Source organism: Anomaloglossus baeobatrachus, chromosome 3 (genome assembly GCF_048569485.1).
Source record: "Anomaloglossus baeobatrachus isolate aAnoBae1 chromosome 3, aAnoBae1.hap1, whole genome shotgun sequence".
Classification (NCBI taxonomy): Eukaryota; Metazoa; Chordata; class Amphibia; order Anura; family Aromobatidae; genus Anomaloglossus; species Anomaloglossus baeobatrachus.
The window spans coordinates 410869405-410885138 of record NC_134355.1 but is presented as its reverse complement, the minus strand read 5'-3'; positions in this window follow the sequence as shown (position 1 = coordinate 410885138).

Below are 15734 nucleotides of genomic sequence, written 5' to 3'. Positions count from 1 at the left end.
TGGCACCTGGACCAAAACCTGCAGCGTAACATCACCATTAGGGCCTTTGGAGAAGACCAGGCGCAGATCCATAGTCAAGCCATTCCGGGTTGTCCGTGAGTTACTGCCCAGTTGGTTCACTAACATATTTGTTCGATCAACCAGCATAACAGTTCCCAGGTCATGAACCCCACCGCCTCTGTGTTCTCTGCTCAGTGAGAACTTGCTCACGTGCGGGAGGAACAATGTCTACTCATGACCGTTCTACAGACAATGGACGCCCAACTGAGCTCTCTGCAGCTGGCAGATCCTGCAACCATCGATGCTTGGCTTTCCAGCTTCCAACAAGAGATCGCTTGTCGGGAAAGTATGCAAGGTTGCGTGTTGGAACATCTTGCCTCCGTGGACAAATGGTTGATGTCTCTGCAGAGTGCTACACTTCCAGCATTAGCGCCTTCGAGTCCGGCTTATCTTTCAGCCGGTAGTCTACCACCTTTTCTCAACAGACCTACATGGTACCGAAGGGATCGGAGGCTTTGTTGGGGATTTCTCAACCAGTGCCAGCTGCACTTCCATCTCCTGCCACAGCAGTACCCCACTGATGCCGCCAAAGTGGCCTTCCTTGCTTCTCACCTAGATGGTGAGGCCCTTGACTGGATCAATCCATTTCTGGAAAGAATGGATCCACTAGTCTCCAACCTGCCTCTCGAAGACATTCCAGAAGGTATTTGATGAACCTAGTCGCATTGCGTCCGCGACCAAAGCACTGTTCGACCTTCAATAAGGGGATCTCTCCGTTGGTCAGTACTCCATTAAGTTCCGCACTCTATTCTCTGAGCTACACTGGACCAATGAGCCCTTGCTCGGAGCATTCTGGCAAGGCTTATCCAGTAAAATCAAGGACAAGTTAGCTGGTCGCGATTTACCCTCCTCTCTGGATGATCTGATTAGCTTGGCGGTTCAGAATGATCTGCGCTTTCAGGAATGTGCTCGTGACAGGAGGCCGTCGCACCTAGTACCCTCTGTCCTGAGGTCCTAGGTTCCTTATGCCAGTGTGTCTTCCATACCTGCGGTTCCAGAACCTATGGTGATTGATCATGTGCGTCCAGTCCGCTGCCGCCCGGAGATTAGTCACACCACTGAGGGGTTCTACTACTGTGGAAGCTCCGCACATCTAATCCACTTCTGTCCCAAGAAGCCGGGAAACTTCCCTTTCTAGGGTCAGTAGGAGAGGCTACCCTAGGTGAATGTGAGTCCTCTTTACCTCTATATATGACTGTGTCCATTTCCAGTGGCAACTCCCAGTTCACTGAAGTAGCTCTTCTGGACCCTGGTGCTGACAGGAATTTCATATAGCAAGCTTTAGTGGATTGGTACCAAATTCCTGTGCATCAGCTGCCAACTCTCATTTCTGTGATATCTGTGGAAAAAAGCCTCTGCCTGAGGCCATCCAGTTCGTCACTGAAGAGGTTACTACATACAGAGAGAATCCCCTTCTATGTCATACTGGGAATATCGCACCCACTATTGCTGGGCCTTTCTTGGCTGTGGAAACATGAACCAGTTCTAGACTGGAGGTGTGCTCAGGTGGGGCCACACCTGCCACGAAAGCGATCTTGTTTCCGTGCATCATTCTCGACTGCCTGTGAGACCCTCTAACCTACCCGGTCTGCCATCTGCCTACAGGGCCTATGCGGACATCTTTGACAAGAAAGAGGCTGAGACCCTGCCACCACATCGACAAAACGACTGCCCGATTGACCTTCCTGGGTCTATTTCTCTCCATGGTCATATCTATTGCCTGTCAGACCGAAGCCCAAGCTATGTCTGAATACATAAAGGAAAAACTGGAAGTCCTCCTCTCTGGCCGGAGACGGTTTCTTCTTTGTTAAAAAAAAAAGGACGGGTATCTTCGGCCATGTATCGACTACAGAGGGCTCAATCAAATCACAGTCAAAAACAAATACCTGCTGCCGCTCATACCATAACTGTTTGACAGACTCCAAAAATCCAGGATTTTCTCCAAGTTGGACCTCTGATATGCGTACAGTCTGGTTCGCATATGATCGGGTGACGAATGGAAGACCGCCTTCATCATTCAAGATTGCCACTATGAGTATCAGGTAATGCCATTCGGGCTCAGCAATGCCACGGCGGTCTTCCAGGAATTTGTCAACGACATTTTCCGAGATCTGCTGTACACATGCGTAGTGGTGTATCTGGACGATATTCTCGTGTTCTCACCAGATCTATCTACACACAGGAGAAATATTTGTCAGGTGCTGCAGAGGTTAAGTAAGAACAGTCTCTATGCCAAATACGAGAAGTGTCTGAGCAGTTGTCTCTGCCTTTCCTAGGCTACATTATCTCAGATACTGGCCTGAGGATGCATCCAGACAAGTTGTCAGTAGTACTGAAGTGGCCATGTCCTGACTGTCCGAAAGTGATCCAGCGGTTCCTCAGGCTCGCCAACTACTACAGGCAGTTCATCCCACGGTTCTCATCCCTGGCTCTTCCCATCTCAGCCTTAACCCTCAAAGGGGTGAATATGAAAGCTTGGAATCCTCAGAGTAGAGATGCCTTTATGTCTCTCAAACAGGCCTTCGCTCGGTCCGGCACTACATAGACCTGACTTTAGTAAGCAGTTTACTGTTGAAGTTGATGCTTTGTCTTCTGGTGCCGGTGCAGTTCTCACACAGAAGTCTGCTATGAGTAAGACTGTAACCTGCAGTTTCTTTTCCAAGGCCTTGACTCCAGCTGAGCGCAACTGCTCAATTGGCGATCGGGAGCTGTTTGCCATCAAGATGGCTCTGGAGGAGTGGTATTATCTGCTACAAGGAGTGATGCACCCTGTCATCATTCACATTGACCACACGAACTTGGTTCAAAGGTTAAATCCACGCCATGCCCGGTGGTCGCTTTTCTTCACTCGTTTCAACTTCCAGCTGCACTCCTGCCCTGCTAAAAAGAACCTGAAAGCTGAAGCGTTGTCGCAGTCATTTCTGTCAGCTTATCAGGAGAAGGAGCCTCAACACACAATTTAGCCATCCAAAATGGTGACCGTGGCTCCCATAGATGTGTCCTTGGTTACTTTCGGTAAGACATTTGTTGCTGAGGCAGACAGGAAGCGAGTTCTTTAGTGGGGTCATTCCTTTCAGCTAGCCGGTCACGTAGGACAGAAGAAGTCATTGCAACTGACGTTGCGGTACTATTGTGGCCAACAAGATGTCCTGCAGTTTGTGTCGGCCTGTCCCTTGTTTGCCCATAACCAGATCACAAAGAAGCTTCCTGCTGGTCCTCTGCTCCCTTTTCCAGTGCCATCTGCCCTCTGGCTGCACATTGGGATGGACTTTATCACACATCTGCCGAAGTCCTAAAGTGGCCCATTTTACGCCGCTGACCGGTTTAGCCTCTGTGCCTGTGCTCGCCGAGCACTTCATCCAGCACATCTTCCGGCTGCACGGTCTACCACTCCACACCGTGTCCGACAGAAGTGTCCAGTTCTCGTCTCGATTCTGGAGGGCCACCTGCAAGCTGCTGGATGTCACCCTGGACTTCTCGTCGGCCTATCATCCACAGTCTAATGGCCAAGTCTAATGGATGAATCCAATTCTTACAAACTTTCTGTGACACTTTGTCAGTGAGCATAATCCTGTGACTGATTTTCTCGTCAAGGAGTTCTCCAACATCTGGACGGAGACCAAATTCTCCCTGGAGCAGTCCTCCCTCAATATGAAGAGGCATGCAGACAACAGATGCCTAGACCCTCTTTTGTTCCAGCCCAGATACAAGGTATGGCTCTCTTCCAGATACGTCTGCCGTACGTTGCCATCCTACAAGTTGGGTCCCTGCTTTATCGGTCTCTTTGAGGTGCTCCAGCGGATCAACGAGGTGTCCTACAAACTGAAGCTCCTTGTCACTCTACGCACCCCCAACTCTTTCCATGTGTCCCTCCTCAATCCTGCCATCCTAGGTGTTATCACAGGGATCCAAGTACCTCTCCACCTCCAGTCAGTGATGAAGACATCTATGAGGTAAAAGCCATCCTTGCAGCAAAAGAGGTCAGAGGTAAAACCTACTACCTGGTGGACTGGAAGGGGTTTGGTAGTGATGAGAGATCATAGGAGCAAGATAGAATATTAATGCCCTCTTCTGAAGCGATTCCTGAAAAGGGGGGGGGCATAGAGGTGGGGTACTGTAACTCCCATGCCGTCATCCTTGCTGGGGGAGGGGAGTAGGAGAGTGTGAGGACACCGGATTCCCTCACCTGTCCAGGCGTCCTGGGGTGGTGGTCCTGTCCCTGTCCCTGCTGCAGCCTCAGATAGTGTCTGTACACCTGACGGACTCCAGGCCTCTGCCCGTAGGGCACACCAGCAGACATGCCCCCTTTCTGAAAGGGCCAGTGTGCTCCTAACCCACAAATACTTCCCAGGTCAGCTGGGAGGCCGTAGGTACTTAAGGTACCTTTCAGTGGTGCCTGGGCACTGAGTTTCAGTAGATTTATTGCTATAGTCAGGTTCCCTAGCACTGTGCTGCTGCCGCTGTCTTATTGTGCTAGTTCTGTTGCTTACATGAAACCATCAGTTTTACCATATAGTGTACTGGAAAATGGGGAAAAAAATCCAAGTGCAGGGAAATTGTAAAAAAAAAAGTATCAATTGCACAATTGTTTTGGGGGTCTTTTATTTACCACGTTCACTATATGGTAAAACTGATGTGTCTATATGATGCTTCAGGTCAGTATGAGTTCTGAGATACCAAAGATGTATAGTTTTACTTTTATCGTAGGGGTTACAAAAATTCAGACGTTTGTCCAAAAGAAGAATAGCGCTTTTGTTGCCATTTTCCGAGATCCATAGCGTTTTCATTTTTCAGGATCTGGGTCAATGGCTTATTTTCTGCTTCTTGAGCTGATGTTTTTAATTATACCATCTTTGTGTAGATGCGACGTATTCATCGCCTGTTATTGCGTTTAAAAAAAAAATGTTGTGGCGATCAAAAAAATGTAATTTTGGTATTTGGAATTATTTTTCTTGCCACATCGTATACTATTCAGATTAATTTTATATTTTGATAGATCGAGCATTTCTGAACGCGTCGATACAAAAAAAAAGGCGAGTGATTTGAACTTTTCACAGCCAGGCCAGCAGATGAGAGCACCCACTGACCCTGTGTCTCCACACATCTACTCCCCAAACCAAATTTAAATACAATTGAAGACTTTCTGGGACAGATAAACCTCCATTAAATTAATCAACGGCAATAGACTTAATAAATTTGCCTTTTTCCAAAGCTGAAATTCTACAGGTAATAAAGAATCTTAAGAGAAAAAAATCTCCTGGACCATATGGTTTCTTGAATAAATTTTAAGATTTTATGCTTCGTTAACTTACTCCATACTAACCTAAAATATTTAATCACGCTTTTTTAAAGGGCGCATTTCCTCAGGAAATGTTACAAGCCACAATCCCTTTAATCCCAAAGCACAAAAGTGACTTTTATCTAGCTACTAATTATAAATGGATATCATTAATAAATACGGGCATTAAAATATTATCTAAAAAAGTTCTCCCTTACATTATAAATAATGATCAACTAAGTTTTATTGAAAGCCATCAAACAGTAGGTGGTACAAGAAGATTGTTAAATTTAATTGTTTATCTAGAAAGGTTTAAAACTCCATCTGTACTTCTGACATTGCACACTGAGAAATTTTCGACAGAATTGGGAGTTTCTGAAAACTAAAACGTTAAGTAAATATGGACGCAATGAGCAACTGAATTAATAAAGAAATGATGGCACTATACTCATATTCCTCAATCAAAATTCATATCAACAACTATTTGTCTAACGTTTTTTTCATTTCTAATGGTACTTGTCAGGATTGCCCATTATCTCCATTACTGTTTGCCTTAATTATGGAACTGTTGGCAGAGCACATTAGAACGAATTATAAAATAACAAATTACACATTTTTTTTTGTGTCTGCCACTACTTTTGAACAAGTTGATTTTACCCCAAGTGTGAGCCGTTCAAACACTGCAAGTGGCTCGCACAGGGCTGAGGATCACTCATACCCAAAGCACAGTTATTATGCTCACGTGGCGAGCACTGTTTAGTGGGTCTACTAGACCGAAAGTACCGTTCACTTGCCTGGAGGAGTGAACTGAACCGCCAAGGGCAACCCCAGGGAATCTGCGGAACCCCAGCAGCTGGTTCCATGGACACAGTACAGTGTCTGGTGGAAACCGCACCAACAGTAAGCAGAGGAGTGGATCCATCCTGGATGGATGGATATTGACGGCACTGACTGGTATGGATACTTGCAGCAGCTTGTATAGTAGGTGACAGCCGGCGTCAATGGTAGCAGCAGTAGCAAAGAGGGGGGCACAGAGACACCGTCAGCAACAGCAATATGCTTAAACAGTAACAGCAGCAGCACTGAGGACCTGAGAATGCTGACCCTTTAAGAAAAGGGGCGTGGCCAATGGTACGCCCTACGGGCAGAGGCTGGAAGCCTGCAAGGTGCAGAGCCTTTCTGGGAGACAGCAGCATGGGACGGAGAAGAGACCGTCGCCAGAGGACGCCCAGACAGGTGAGTAAACTAAGGTCCTTGCCGGGGGAGGGGGGCAGGACAGTGCAGACTCGCCAGTATGGGCGTTACAACAGCGTTGCTCACTTGAGTGTTTTGCACTCATAACTCACTCTAACTTCGAACCCGAACTTTGTTGTTTTTTTTGGTAGCCGGTTTCCGAACCCCCAACTCCAAACACCGAACCTCAGGTTTACTAATCTCTAATTGAGATCACGGCTCTCCGAGATCTCAATCTGCATGTTCGCTGCATAGGCAGCCATTATCCTGAAGCCCATTGCATCCACTCAACTGAGATCAATGGATATGGTATCATGCTTCTGCAAAACACCCTCCTCCCAGCCCCTGGCAAGCAGCATGCCGTGCTAACATTGCTGACTTCTTTCAGCTGTGCCCCCTGCTCCACCCCGCCACCCAGTAAGCTATAACCAGATTATCAGACAGACTTGGATTTTAAGACAGACCCTCCCCTTTATAGTATTAAATATTATTTTTTTCCTATTTTCTCTCTAAATTTGGAGTGCGTCTTAAAATCCACAAATACGGTAATTGTTACACGGTGAGTACTGGGGTTCTGCTAGGAATAAGGGAACCCCCAGTGAGCGCCGCAACAAACAGGGTACAATGGGAACATGATACAATGGTAATTGTAACATTTTTGGTGACCACCACACTTTCTAGGACTCCATCCTTGTTTGGGCAACCACCCCTTTCTGGGACTCTGCCTCCTTTTGGGCAACCCAGTCTTGAAGGGGTACATTCCATGGTCTCCCCAGGGGATTCTCATGTTCCAATTTACACAATACCTTGGTGCACCAGGTGTCCTCCTGAGCACCCAGTGTCTACACTTGGTCCAATACCGCCTCATCCAATGGTCCACACAGAACCTACAGTTGCAGCTCCTGCTGCAATGCGACTTGCATCAGGTACCTCGACATCTCCCTCCTTGCAGCCGCAATTGCTGCTTCACTCATGGCCACCGCTCTGGAGTCTTCGTGGACCCACTGATCCACCGCAACACCTCCTTGCCGCTTGTAGACAGAAGTGGAGAAAAAAAAACTTCGTGGACCCGGCTGATCCACCACAATCCACAGCTGGGAGTCACCCACGCTTGCTCCTGGACCGCTGCCCGGACACTAGCACCAATTGTAAGCGTTTGCCTGCTCACGTGATGGGGGATACTCACTTGGCTGCGTTTCCGAGGTAACACAGGAACACAAAGTCTTAAAAAGTCCAAACAGTTTATTAAAAAATACAGTATAAACCTCTTCTCCAAACAAAAAAACAATACACAGTTAACCTGGATACCAGTCCGTTAACTCCAGAGAGGTTTCTGTGCCTCTTTCTCTGAGTCCAACAGCCCCTTTTACCTCTTGCTGACTGTTTCCCCAGGAACACAGATGTCTGGTCCGTCTTTGTCATGGACCACCCGCTCAGGTTTGGACACTACCAGTGTCAGAGTGGAGCCTCCACACACTCAGTTCCAGATGGGTGAAGGCAACTGTCAGGTTTCCGGGTTTTCCAGTTCTCTTTTGACAAGAGCTTGCCCTCGGTTAACATGGAGTTTACTGTTCTGTTGCCCTACTTCCTGTCCAGCTGCTTAAAAGGCCGCCTCTAAGCCTAGTCCAGTGCCTGAGTATACTGCTTGCTGTGTGCTCCTGCCTTGCTGCTTCTAATTCCTGATTGCCTTTGGATCCTCCTGAAAGTATACCGACCGACTCTGGACCATACCCGGTTTCTTCAAGCTGTGCCTGGACTCCGTCTGCCGTCTGTGGTCAGCACTTCTGCCCGGTTCTTTCCGGTTTGTAACTACTCTGGACTATCATCCCGTACGGACACTCCTGGACTTTTCCACTTGCCCCTTGTGTCCCGGCTGCTGCGCATTTAGGCCTTCCGGGGTGATTGCCGGACAGTCCCTGTATAGGGGTTCGCTCTGGTGGTCTCCCTGGGGGAGTCCGGTGCGTGGCCCCGGGAATTCCCTTCGCTCCGTTTCGGGAAAGTATTTCGTGTGTTTGTTCTGCTGTGTTTGTTCCGTTCTGTACCTACCGTGGTTACATATTATAAACATCTTGTACCAAGAACTCGTCTCTGGTTGTCATTGCCCTAACGCTATCGAAATCCTCAGAACATACAATAGTATTACAGCAACCCACGCTTGCTTAGGTGAGTTCTTTCCAGAGGCTCCAACCTCTCTGAGAATAGCAAGCTCTTTACCTGCCAGAGGCTGCTCCTCATGCAGTGCTGTTCCACACACTGCTTCACACTCACTGACTCTATGTGCCAAACAAGCTAATTAAGACCTGTGTCAGATACACCCATAGGCAGGGGTATGTGGATGGCCAGTGCCACCCATCTCTTAGCCATCCGTAATCCTGGCCCATTCAATACTATAGGAAGATGTGGTACTACATGTACCAGTAAGAACTCTCAGGATCACACCACTTCCGTGATACATACCTGTCATTCACAATTTAACCGGTCGCCTTGTCACAATGGTTATTTCCCTCATGAATTGCAAAAGTTTTTCTTTAGTATGGGAGCAATAAAAGTGCATAATAGTATCTCTTGGGAGATCGGTTGAAATTAACTTTGGGCGAGGAAATTGGTGAACCCTATCTATGTATGGTAAGATCGATATCAGTCAAGGAAGGGATGTTATCTGAAAGAAATGTGTTCACATAGTCTAGTAGCTTATTTTGAGGAATATTTTCACAAATGCCTCTGATTTTAATGGTATTCCTCCAGCTGCCATCATCAATGACGGACAGTTTGATTCTAATTTTTCAAATGACATCTTTAACAAGTTCATTACCTTTACTTAATAAGTTACTTATATTTTCAACTTGTTCAATTTTTCTTTCATTAGCTTCAAACCTTTGATTTATACTTTCAATGTTGGACTGGAGGAGTTGTGCCTGTCTTTCAAAGGTGAGATTAAAGTTATAATTTAACGCAACTTTAATGTACTGTTTGGAAGCAGTTTTGAGTAAAGCTTTTTTTTATTGTCAATGCTAATGAATATTTTGGGTCTTACTACCAAATTGGGATCCATCGATTCTGTTCTGAGTTGGTGTTTTTCAAGACTTGGGGAGGGTAAGGAGTCAGAATCATCCTCCAAGTCTGAATGAGGATTTGCGACTTTATCCCTCCAGGAATCCAGCTACTTTAATTTATTAATGGCGGTAGTGGAATATTTTAATTTTGCTGTTAGATTATTTGAAAGTTGTGTTCCTTTAGTATTACCCCATTCTTGGTCCAAGATTTCGTTTTACTGTTGTGCAGCTAATTAAGGGACTAAGGCATTTTGCTGTGGGAAATGAGACTGTGACTGTTTTCCACTTTGAGGATCCACTTTATTTTCTAGTATGGGTATTGTGCTCGAGGAAGAAACATTTGAATTTGTTTTGAGGCGACTGCTTCCTTTATCTATTTTAATATGTGACAAAGAGTCCTTTTATTAATTAAATGAATAGACTCTTTAACCACCAGGGGTTATGATTGCAATAAAACCACAAAAATAATTAAGCCTCTGAGACTGAGACCCAGTATCCTTCATAACATTTCCAGCTGTTGACAGTCCCACAGCACTGTAAACGACATCTTTAATTCAGATTAGTTTAGGGTATCTTGCACACTTTAATTATGTATTCAGCAAGGTATTCCTTAAGTCTTCAGTTTGCTTCCTGTCCCAAGACCTCAAGCCCAGCATCAAACTCAGAGGACAAATTACAATATCCTACCCAGCACTTCCAGTTCATATCAAATAAAATTCTATTGCTTTTATTCACAAGCTGTACTATAAGTCCAACACAGCATGAGAGTTCCTGTTCACCGCCGTAACCTCGTGGAAGTCCCCTGAGTTGCTGCACTGTGCTCCTTCCCTGAACCTCAGCTTCAACTCCAAGCCATAACCAACTTCAAGGTACAATATATAGTGTAATGTTCCCCACGGTGTTCAGTCATCACAAACCTGGCCCTCAGTATTCATATCCTTATCTGCTCTAAAGGGTGCTTTACACGAGACAATCTATCGTGCGATAGATCGTCGGGGTCACGGTTTTTGTGGCGCACATTCGGCATCGCTTGCGATGTCGGGCTGTGTGACACCTCTGAGCGACGCAGTATCGCTCACAAATTGTGAGTCGTGCACTCGTCGCTTGGTTTCATAATCTCATTTATTTATAATGGTGCCGGTTGCTCATCGTTCCCGGGGTAGCACACGCTGCTCCGTGTGACACCCCGGGAACGATGAACAGCAGCTTACCTCCATCCCGCGGAACCCGCCGGCTATGTGGAAGGAAGGAGGTGGGCGGGATGTTTACGTCCCACTCATCTCCGCCCCTCCGCTTCTATTGGCCGGCCACTGTGTGATGTTGCTGTGACGCCGAAAGTCCCTCCCCCTTCAGTAAGAGGATGTTCGCCGCCCACAGCGACGTCGCTCAGCAGGTAAGTGCGTGTGACGGGGGTTAACGACTTTGTGCGCCACGGGCAACTAATTGCCCGTGATGCACAAACGAAAGGGGCGGGTACGATCGATCGTGAAATTGCACGATAGATCGTACCGTGTAAAGCAGGCTTAAGAGATCAATGCCAAGAAGTCTCTGATATCACCGCTTTAGCCTAGAACAGGAAGTCCCCGAAGACACAACACCAAGCTCCTTACTTGGACCTCAGCACTGGCACTGAGTCTTAGTTACCACAGGGGATATGACTCAATGTCCCCCACAGTGCCCAGTTGCTTCTAGTCTGTCTTGTAGTGTTTAAAACCTCAGCTACACTAAAGGCCCCGTCACACACACAGCTAAATCTTTGGCAGATCTGTGGTTGCAGTGAAATCATGGACATATTGTTCCATTTGTACACAGCCACAAACCTGCCACTGATTGTCCACAATTTCACTGCAACCACAGATCTGCCGCAGATTTATCTGTGTGTGTGGCGGGGCCTTAACAGTCCAGATGAGTCCCTGCACTCACCGTTCTTACGCAGAATGTGGAGTTCCCGAAGTCTCACTGTCACGTCCCACCAGATATTTTCAGTAATATCTTCAGAGTGCCAATGTGTATTGAAGTGGTTCAGGTATCCAATTTTCCTTAGGATTTCTTATGTCTTCTGGAAGTGGTCTGGAAACAGAATTCCTCTTCTCGTTCACTTAAAAAGTCACTTTGCTTCTGTCTCCTACATCTTCGGCATCCAGGCCACGCTATGGCTCTGTTTTCTATTATGCTATGCTCATTCTCTTGTCTGAAGCAAAGTCTAATCCATTTATTCATACAGTCAACTTGTTTAGTTATACCATGCCATTGGAGATATTGCTGGTACTTGGAATGGCTAGATACTTTCCTGAAAATTTCTACAATGAAGGAGCTCAGCCCCTGAGACCATGATCATTTTTTCAGAACATGGAACCCTTGCTGTCTGGTTAAGGAAATTTGTGAATCTTGGCTAGTTGACCAAACTAATTCAAGACTGTAAATATGAACCAACGTCTTCTTTCTATCCTCTGTTTTTTCCTTTCGTTCTCAATTTCTTTTTTTCTTTTTCTTTATTAATACCTTTTTCGTAAAAACATTAGTATATTGTGTGTCATCCTCCTTGACTTATTGATTTATGTATTATTTGTATCTCTAACAAGTGTCTTTTACGATTTTGTTTAATAAAAATAATTGAACCTTAATTAACAAGTCTGAATACTATCAAGTGCCATATTTTTACATGTTTTTTTTTCTAGGGTACTGAGACTTGTAAGCCTACATACAGTGCCTTGAAAAAATATTCATACCCTGTCAACTTTTCCACATTTTTTCAGGTTACACCCACATACAAATGTATTTTATTGGGAATTTATGGGATGTGCCAACACATATTGTTAAATATTTATGAAGTGTAAATTAAATGATACATTGTTTTCTAAGTTTAAAAATAGAATCACCTTTCACTGCAATTACTGCTGCAAGTCTTTTGGGTTGTGTCTCCACCAGCTTTGCACATCAAGGGACTAAACGTCTTACCCAGTTTTCTTTGAAAAATAGTTCTAGCTCAGTGAGATTGGATTGGAGTAACTGTGAACAGCAGTTTTCAACTCTTGCCACAGATTCTCAATGGGATTTAGGTCTGTACTTTGTTTCAGCTATTCAAACACATTAATATACTTTGACATACACCATTCCATTGTTGCTCTGGCAGCATGTTTTGTCTGTAGCCTCTAAGAGGTTTTCCTCCAGGATTACCCTGTATTTAGCTCCATCCATGTTTCCATCAACTTGGACCAGCTTACCTGCCCCTGCTGAAGAAAAGCATGTCCACATCATTATGTTGCCACCTTCATGTTTGACATTGACAATGGTGTTTCAGGGTGATGTGCAGTATTATTTTTCCACCACATGTAGCGTTTAGCCCAATGAATTCTACTTAGGTCTCATCTGACCACATTTATACATGCTAGCTATGTCCCCTACATAGATTTTTGCAAACTGAAATATGGGACTTATGTCAAAAATGGCTGTCTTTTTGCCATTCTTCCAGATGTGTGGAATATACAACTAATAGTTTCCTGTGGACATATTCTCCCACCTAAGTTGTGGATCTCTGCAGCTCCTCCAGAGTGATCATGGGCATCTTAATAATTAATAATAATTAATAATAATTAGCATCTTAGCTATTTCTTTAATTAGTGCTTTCATTGCTTGGGATGTCAGTTTAGGTGGACAGACATATCTTGGTAGGTTTGCCAGTTTTGCCATACTCCTTCCATTTTTGGATGATGGATTGAACAGTGTAAATAAAGCTTCAACTCCATTATTTTCCCCTGTTTTTGAATGGGGTGTCAGTTGTTCTTCCCTTCTTTGTTTCAGGGAGTAATGGTTGGCTTCTCTCAGGGCTCTGTCTAGATAACCTTTCAAAAGTATTCTGTTTCTGAGATTTCTAGCTTTTTCCACAAAGTCACTTTGGTCAGAGCAATTCCATGTTAACCGCAAATATTGCGTCTTAGGAATACCTTTCTAAGGTGAAATAAGTGATAGCTATTCTATCCGGGTAAATTGTGGTATCCAGGGTACCATTTTGGGATATCGAAATTAATACATCCAAAAATGGAAGTTTGAGGAGTCAATTTCACAAGAAAAATGTAGTCCAACAATGTTGATGTTCAAAGATTCAACAAACATAGAAAACTCATCACGTGTCCCTCTCCACAATATAAAGATAACTTTTATTAAACGGATCCATAAATCTATATGTGGGGTAAATCAGGTCATGGTGTCAGTGAACCCTACAGTATTTTCCCACCAGCCCAGAAATAGGTTGGTGTAACTAGGGGTACTCCCCATAGCCTTCTCCCTGAGCTGATGATAGATTCTACCATCAAAAGTGAGGTAGTTGTTCTGGAGGACAAAATCAAGAAGGGTTAGAACCACGTTATGTGCCGAAAATTGGCATAATCTAGCTGTAAGAAAATATTCACCACTTTTACCTTGTTAATTGATGAGTACAAAACCTCAACGTTAGTGCTCGCCATCCAGACATCTTTATCCACAATATTATCTTCAATTCGATTCAAAAAGTGCTGTATGTTTCAATAGTTTTTCTTGAATTTTTTTTTTTCTAAATAACAGACATAACCATCAAATAGAAAATTTTAAGTCCTATTAAATAAGAGAAATCCTTAGTAATCAGGATGATCACAGTTTGGGGTGGGCTATAGAGTAAGGCGGGCTTTGCACACTACGACATCGCAGGTGCGATGTCGGTGGGGTCAAATTGAAAATGACGTACTTCCGGCATCGCATGCGACATCGTAGTGTGTAAAGGTTCGATGATACGATTAACGAGCGCAAAAGCGTCGTAATCGTATCATCGGTGCAGCGTCGGCGTAATCCATAATTACGTTGACGCGACGGTCCGATGTTGTTCCTCGCTACTGCGGCAGCACACATCGCTGTGTGTGAAGTCGCAGGAGCGAGGAACATCTCCTACCGGCGTCACCACGGCTTCCGTAGGATATGCGGAAGGAAGAAGGTGGGCGGGATGTTTACATCCCGCTCATCTCCGCCCCTCCGCTCCTATTGGCCGCCTGCCGTGTGACGTCGCTGTGACGCCGCACGACCCGCCCCCTTAATAAGGAGGCATGTCGCCGGCCAGAGCGACGTCCCAGGACAGGCGAGTCCATGTGAAGCTGCCGTAGCGATAATGTTCGCTACAGCAGCTATCACAAGGATATCGCAGCTGCGACGGGGCGGGGACTATCGCGCTCGGCATCGCAGCATCGGCTTGCGATGTCGCAGCGTGCAAAGTACCCCTAAGTCTTGAAATGTATAAGCATTTTTCTACAATAAAGAAACTTTCCTAACTTAACTGTCTCTAGTTTGTATATATAGAAACTAGCTTTTTGGGGTGCAGGATATCTGTTAGTTGCTTCTTAGAATTTTGTAAGAGATTCCCAGAGCAGGTATCATAGGAGCCATCATTTAAAAGATTGAGGCATAATCTGTGGTATTGACTTGTATACATGATGACAATATTTCCCCCCTTGTAGGTCGGTTTAATAATTGATGAGTCTTTTTGAAATGTGCATAATGCTATTTTATGCTGTTTACATAAATTGTGTTGACACTTTGTTTTTAATTGCCTTAATGTCATTAATTACAAGATTGAGGAATACATCAATAGTTGAGATATCACTAGTTACTGGGGACATCTTTGAGTTGTGATTTTTAAGGAATGTGAAAAGACCTAAACACCTGTGGGTCGTGTAGAGCAGGGCTGGGCAAAATGCAGCACGCAGGCCACATCTGGCCCTCTGGCTGTTCCAGTCTGGCCCAAAGACCGAGACAGCCGAAGGGCTGAAAACAGTGGACCATGGGCTGCACAATACACTCCCACACCGCTGCATAAGTTCAATATAACTGCTGTCTGCATCCTCTGAATGCAGGCAGTGGTGAATACATTGCTGGCGAAGGTGCTGATGGCTCATTCTTCAACCAATCAGCATGTGGGACAGCAGATGAGATAACATCACATCATTGCATCTGCTGTGTGGAAGTTTGTGGTGTTTGATTTTTTTTCATGTGTATGGGATGTCTGTATATTGGGGGCTCATAAAGTATATAGGAGGCTATGTGCGGGCTCAATTAATTCTGCTTAATTAATTAACATGTACAGAATT